This window comes from Triticum aestivum, chromosome 7D (assembly GCF_018294505.1).
Source record: "Triticum aestivum cultivar Chinese Spring chromosome 7D, IWGSC CS RefSeq v2.1, whole genome shotgun sequence".
NCBI lineage: Eukaryota > Viridiplantae > Streptophyta > Magnoliopsida > Poales > Poaceae > Triticum > Triticum aestivum.
Window position 1 is genome coordinate 75,459,746 of NC_057814.1, and position 7,825 is coordinate 75,467,570.

Genomic DNA, 7,825 nt, shown 5'->3' on the forward strand with positions numbered 1-7,825 from the left:
GCTAGCTAATCCCTTTGCAGGAGATGGAACATTGCATCCCGATTTACACCTTATCTATGTGGATGAAGTTTGTGGATTATTTAAGCTAGCAGGTATGCCCGATGATGTTGTTAAGAAGAAGGTATTCCCTTTATCTTTGAAGGGAGATGCATTGACATGGTATAGGCTATGTGATGATATGTGATCCTGGGACTATAAACGATTGAAATTGGAATTTCACCAGAAGTTTTATCCTATGCATCCTGTTCATCGTGATTGCAATTATATATATAATTTTTGGCCTCGCGAAGGAGAAAGCATCGCTCAAGCTTGGGGGAGGCTTAAGTCAATGTTATATTCATGCCCCAATCATGAGCTCTCAAGAGAAATGATTATTCAAAATTTTTATGCTCGGCTTTCTCTCAATAATCGCACCATGCTTGATACTTCTTGTGCTGGTTCTTATATGATGAAGACTATTGAGTTCAAGTGGGATTTATTGGAAAGAATTAAACACAACTCTGAAGATTGGGATTTCGATGATGGTAAGGAGTCAGGTATGACACCTAAGTTTGATTGTGTTAAATCTTTTATGGATACCGATGCTTTTCGTGGATTTAGCACTAAATATGGACTTGACTCTGAGATAGTAGCTTCTTTCTGTGAATCATTTGCTACTCATGTTGATCTCCCTAAGGAGAAGTGGTTAAAATATAATCCTCCCACTGAAGTAAAAGTAGTTGCACCTGTTACAGTTGAAGAAAATATTATCACTTATAATGATCCTATTGTTCCTACTACTTATGTTGAGAAACGACCTTTCCCTGTTAGGATAAAGGATCATGCTAAAGCTTCAACTGTGGTTCGTAAAAGTAATACTAGAACATATACACCTCCTGAGAAAATTAAAGTTGAACCTAGTATTGCTATGGTTAAAGATCTCTTGGCTGATAATATTGATGGGCAAGTTATTTATTTCTGTGAACAGGCTGCTAACATTGCTAGACCCGATGCTAAGATACATAGACCTATTGTAGGCATGCCTGTTATTTCTGTTAAAATAGGAGATCATTGTTATCATGGCTTATGTGATATGGGTGCTAGTGCTAGTGCAATACCTCATTTCTTATATAAAGAAATCATGCATGACATTGCACCTGCTGAGATAGAAGATATTGCTGTTACAATTAAGCTTGCCAATAGAGATACTATTTCGCCAATTGGGATTGTTAGAGATGTTGAAGTCTTGTGTGGGAAAGTTAAATACCCTGCTGATTTTCTTGTTCTTGGTTCCCCACAAGATGACTTTTGTCCCATTATATTTGGTAGATCCTTCTTGAATACTGTTAATGCTAGGATTGATTGTGAAAAGGATGTTGTTACAATTGGCTTGGGAGATATGTCTCATGAGTTTAATTTTGCTAAATTTCTTAGAAAACCCCATGATAAAGAATTGCCTAGTAAGGATGAAATTATTGGTCTTGCTTCTATTGCCGTGCCTCCTAATGATCCTTTAGAACAATATTTGCTAGACCATGAAAATGATATGTTTATGAATGAAAGAAGGGAGATAGATGAAGTATTCTTTAAACAGGGTCCTATTTTGAAACACAATTTACCTGTTGAAATCCTAGGGGATCCCTCTCCACCCAAGGGTGATCCCGTGTTTGAGCTTAAACCTTTACCTGATACTCTTAAATATGCTTATCTTGATGAAAAGAAGATATATCCTGTTATTATTAGTGCTAACCTTTCAGAGCAGGAAGAGGAAAGATTATTGAAAACTCTGAAGAAGCATTGTGCTGCTATTGGATATACTCTTGATGATCTTAAGGGCATTAGTCCCACTTTATGCCAAAACAAAATAAATTTGGAGGAAGACGCCAAACCAGTTATTGATCACCAACGGCGTTTAAATCCTAAGATGAAGGAAGTGGTAAGAAAGGAAATACTAAAGCTCCTTGAGGCAGGTATAATTTATCCCGTTGCTGATAGTCAGTGGGTAAGTCCTGTCCATTGTGTCCCTAAGAAGGGAGGTATTACTGTTGTTCCTAATGATAAAGATGAATTGATCCCGCAAAGAATTATTACAGGTTATAGGATGGTAATTGATTTCCGTAAATTAAATAAGGCTACTAAGAAAGATCATTACCCTTTACCTTTTATTGATCAAATGCTAGAAAGACTATCCAAACATACACATTTCTACTTTCTAGATGGTTACTCTGGTTTCTCTCAAATACCTGTGTCAGCGGATGACACTACAAAAAAAATACACTTCTGTGATGATACGTGTTTGTCACAGTAGGCCGCGTTTTTTGTCATGCATGTACGTCCATGACGATTTTATGATAGAATCCATATAGTCATACCTGTGCTGTCGTAGAATTGTTCCATGACATTACCAAAATTATCATCACGGAAGTGTCCACTTCCATGACAATAAATCACGCATCACAGAAGTGCTTTCATCAAGGGTGACTGACACGTGGCATCCACCGTAACGGAACGCCGTTAAGCTACCGGGTCGGGTTTTGGATCCGATAACCCATTTGTTAAAGCATATCTCTCTCTATGTAGTTTTGGTGATTGATGGCAACACGCTTGCTGACTAATCGTGTGCCTTGAGCATTTCAGAGATTCATCCTTTGGCACGAGACGATTCCTTCCCCTCGGAGTTTTATTCAAAGACGGTGTAGCTCGTTCGTTTTTGTTTTGGTGGACTGGTTTCGTAGGAGTCACCGTACTATCAAGAGGGGATCCGCTTTGGTAAGGCTAGGGTGGAATCAACACGTACACATCCTCTTCGCACCCTCTGAGCCTTCCCGCTTCGATGGAGCTACCATTTCCTTCCTATGAGCATGTTTTGGTCCCAACGGTAGTACCGCGGTGCCCAGCGGTAGTACCGCTTAAGTGCCACAGGCGGCAGTACCGCTCAGCATTGGTAGTACCACCTGGGGGTCCTCAGCCGTAGTACCGCTGCGGTACCGGGCTCCTACCGCCTCGACTCGAGGGGGTCGCCTCTCGTGTCGGATTGTGCGGCACTAAGCAGCGACAGTAGAAGCGGTAGTACTGCTCGAGAGCGGTAGTATCGCCCTACCACCGCGGCAGTACCGCACTGCGTCCGATTTCTGCCCATGTTCTTGCCCTCCCTGACTGCACGACAGTACCGCGAGGGGGAGCGGTAGTACCGCTGGGCCCAGCGGTAGTACCGTTGCCCCCTGCGGTAGTACCGCCCTCTCCGGGGCTGTTTTGGGAGGTAACGGTTGGATTGTTCCCCCCCTCTATAAAAGGAGGTCTTCTTCTCCAAAGTTGACTTACCTCTTCCCCCAAAAGCTCCATTGTTGCTCCAAGCTCCATTTTCGCCCGATCTCTCTCCCTAGCCAATCAAACTTGTTGATTTGCTCGGGATTGGTTGAGAAGGCCCCGATCTACACTTCCACCAAGAGAAATTTGATTCCCCCACTAATCCCTTGCGGATCTTGTTACTCTTGGGTGTTTGAGCACCCTAGACGGTTGAGGTTACCGCGGAGCCATAGTCCATTCTGGTGAAGCTTCGTGGTGTCGTTGGGAGCCTCCAATTAAGTTGTGCAGATTGCCCCAACCTTGTTTGTAAAGGTTCGATCGCCACGGAGCATTACAGGAAGAACAATGTGGCTATTCTACAAACTGATGATGGCTTGATGGTGGAAGATCACACGGGCAAAGAAGCGATATTGTTCCATGCATACACAGAGCATCTTGGCACGTCCAACCCTACACAAATGCGTTTTGATCTTCCTACGCTTATCCAACCCACTGAGAATCTTGATCACCTCACGGCTCCATTTACAAAAGATGAAATTGATGGGGTTGTCAAAGAAATGCCTGTGGACCGTGCTCCCGGCCTCGACGGTTTCAGTGGATTACTCCTTAAAGCATGTTGGCCAATCATCAAGGAGGATTTTTATATGCTCTGCACTCAATTCCATGCTGGGGAGGGAGCTCAATGTACAAAGTATTAGTGATGGCCTCATTACTCTTATCCCCAAGAACGGCTCACCCACCACGGTAAATGACTACCAGCCGATCACTTTACTTAACTGCTGCCTCAAGCTCATCACAAAACTCCTGGCCAACCGACTGCAAAAAGTGATCCTACGCATCATCCATCAAAACCAATATGGTTTCATCAAAGGTAGATCCATCCAAGATTGTTTGGCCTGGACATTTCAGTATATCCATCAATGCCAGGCCTCCAAAAGACAGATTGTGCTCCTCAAGCTAGACTTTGCTAAGGCCTTCGACACCATTGAGCACGAAGCAATGATCAACATTATGAAACACATGGGTTTCAATGATAAATGGCTGTCTTGGATCCGTTCGATCTTCTGCTCGGGACGCTCGTCCATTCTTCTCAACGGTGTGCCGGGTCGTTAGTTTCACTGCAAACGTGGTGTTAGGCAGGGCGACCCCCTCTCCCCTCTCATTTTTGTACTCGCGGCTGACTTACTGCAATCAGCAATCAATGATGCCTTTAGGAGAGGCCTGATTCATCTGCCCTTCCCCTCAAATGGTAATATGGATTACCTGATTGTACAATACGCCGATGACACGATCCTCCTCATGCCCGCCCGCCCTAGACAAGCGGTTATCATCAAGAACATTCTGTCTGATTATGCCCAGTCCATCGGCCTGAAGATTAACTTTCATAAATCTACTTTGATCCCAACAACCTGGACCAGCAAATGACTGCAGATCTTGCCTCAATCTTTGGCTGCTCTATAGGATCTATGCCCTTCACCTACCTTGGCCTGCCCCTCGGCACCTCCAGGCCCTCGCTCAATGACTTCATGCCTCTGGTTAGCAAGGTGGAACGTAATCTCTCTTCCACCCTCTCCCTCATGTCATACGCTGGGAAGCTTACGTGGCTCAACACCGCAGTCACGTCGCTTCTCATCTATGCTATGTGTACGCTAAAGTTCTGTCCTAAACTCATTGATATACTGGATAAAATCAGGAGAAGGTGCCTCTAGGTCAAAAAAACTGATCAAGGTGAAAAATCTAACTCACTTGCTGCCTGGGACATGGTTTGTAAGCCGAAGAACAAGGGTGGGCTCGGTGTGATGAACCTTAAAATCCAGAATGAAGCTCTGCTCTTGAAGTTTTTACATAAATTCTACAACAAGCTGGATATTCCATGGGTCCAATTTACTTGGGCCACATATTATGAGCAGCGAATCCCGCATGATGTTGATCCGGTTGGCTCATTCTGGTGGCGCGACATTCTCAAAGTAACACCGACTTTTCACGGAGTTTCCAAAGTTAATGTTGTCTGTGGCTCCACGGTCCTTTTCTGGAAAGATCTCTGGGCTGATAGGCTGCTCCAAGAATCACATCCTCGGGCATTCTCCAATGCAATCAATGATGATGTCTCCGTCTGCGATTTCTTGGGGATCACGTCTCTTGGATTGGCCTTTCACCTGCCACTCTCCCCAAGCGCGCTACTGATAAGGCGCTATAGCTAAAGCTTAGCAGTAGCGCCTGTTGGCACGTGCTACCGCTATATCTACTTAGTAGCAGCGCTTTCCCAAACGAGCGCTACTGCTAATTACTAGTAGCGCTTTCGAGAACAACCGCTACTACCATTATTCCTAGTTCCATTTCTTTTTTATTTTAGGTCGTATTCATACACTTGTATACAATTTTTCATATAGTAGCAAGTTAGAGATTGTTTTAACATCATAATGAGTTATTAAATCACTAGGTGAAAGAACTTTGGATTAGTTTCAAGTGCATGGATCCAAAGTAACCAATATAATGGTCACTTTGGATCCATCCATTTGAAACTAATCCGCAGTTATTTCACCCAATGACATAATAACTTATCATCATCATCACAATATCATTAACAACTTATCATCATAATATAACATTGTCATATAACTCCTCATAATCATCATTTTCGTTCATGATGAGACATCATACAACAACTTCGTCAATAGTTATAATAACAACTCCTCCTCATCATCATCATAGTACTCATAATCACTACTCCTACTCAGCATCACCATCAAGTCTAAGACATTGTAGTCATATATAATCAACACTAAGTAATTTTTCGTAATACTTAGGACCTACTCCTCTCTCCTAGCTAAAATACCATAAAACAGATAAACCGGTCCTTCACCATAATGGAGAATGGACATAAACCTATCTCCAACTTGTGGCTTGCGCACATTCATTTTATCTCCAATTATTTGCGTGTGCGCATTCATCACTTTGCTCCATTCTTTGATTTTGAGCCTTCCATCATTTGAGGAAATCGAGTATGCAGTATGGTAAGCCTCCGAAGGAGTTGGTCGTACGCTAACCATATGCATATCACCTTCGGTACATAGCATGTCAGGCACAACCTGCTTCGGGAGCCTCTGTTCAAAACCGAAATAGTAACATATATAGTTAGCAATGTAGTTTACTTAAGAATAATGTATGCAATGAAGTTACCATCATTAACAAAATCTTACCAAGTTTTTGGCAATGAAGTTACCATCAAGCAATTTATGGACTAGTGGCACGTATCTAGTATAATTTGGGCTGATAGAGTGACTTGTTTTGAAGGCCTCAACATCTTCTATGAATGAGACAAGATAAACTTTCTCCTCACAATTAAGCTTGGAATCATAGGTATAGTATGTGTTGTCTACTACCTTCCGAGTATTTCTTGAAGATAAGAAATAAGCTGACAATTATAAATAAATAAGTTTAGTACGGATGAACACCAAATATTTTTAAATTAACAACATAAATTACTGAACTTAACAAATTAGTTTGACAAACTCACATCTAGGTAAAACTGGAGGCATATCCACATCCACCCAGATGTCGATATTATCATCGTCATCATAATCTTCGGGACGAATATCAAATCTTATTTGCATTCCCTCCTCAAATCCATATGCCTTGCAGAGAGCTTCCCAATTAGAGCAACCGAAATGGGAGCGATCGACCGCATTGTAGAACTTAACCAGAAACTCATAACCATGTTTAGTTCTTAAGTGAGCCCTCCTCGTCTCCACATTCTCAAAGTCATCTAAACCAAAACCAAGCTTCTCCAATACATATGGTCTAGCATGGCACGGGATGTACTAGTCGTATTCAAAAAATCCATAAATTACGCGTTGAACAAAAGAAGCACAAGTGATGATATTTATTATGATGAAATGCTTGTCATTGCGTACCGTACAAACATCGAAGGTCTCTTCCAGCTTCACGGTGAAAAACCTAGAGGAAACCTGTCGCACACACCACGGTCATCATAGCAGTACCCGCACTCCGGAATCCCATCGTCATCAGACATCTCCTATGTTCAAAATTCAAAGATTATAACTCGACGGCAAAACCCAAAAAATCCGGCATGACCTTTGCTAAAAAAGACATATCGAGCGCCTGAAATTTACTGAAACGGAAATTAATCAACACTCCGGCAAAACATAGGCCATTTAGCGATGGTCATTGCATTTCAATGGTTCAAAATATGAAAAAAACATTTGAAAATATCTTATATATAATCCTAACACTAAATAAACTAGTTTTATTAACTACTTACTAAATAAACTAGTTTTATTAACTACTTACTAAATAAACTAGTGCTATTAAGCACTTACTATAAATAAACTAGTTCTACTAAGCACTTACCAAATAAACTAGTTCTATTAAGTACCTAATATAAATAAACTAGTTATATTAATCACTTACTAAATAAACTATTTTCTATTGAACACTTGCTAAAAATTCAACTACCCTAGTTCTACCCTAAATTTTCTTACTTCTATTTTATTCAAAACACCTACGATTTGCAAGAACA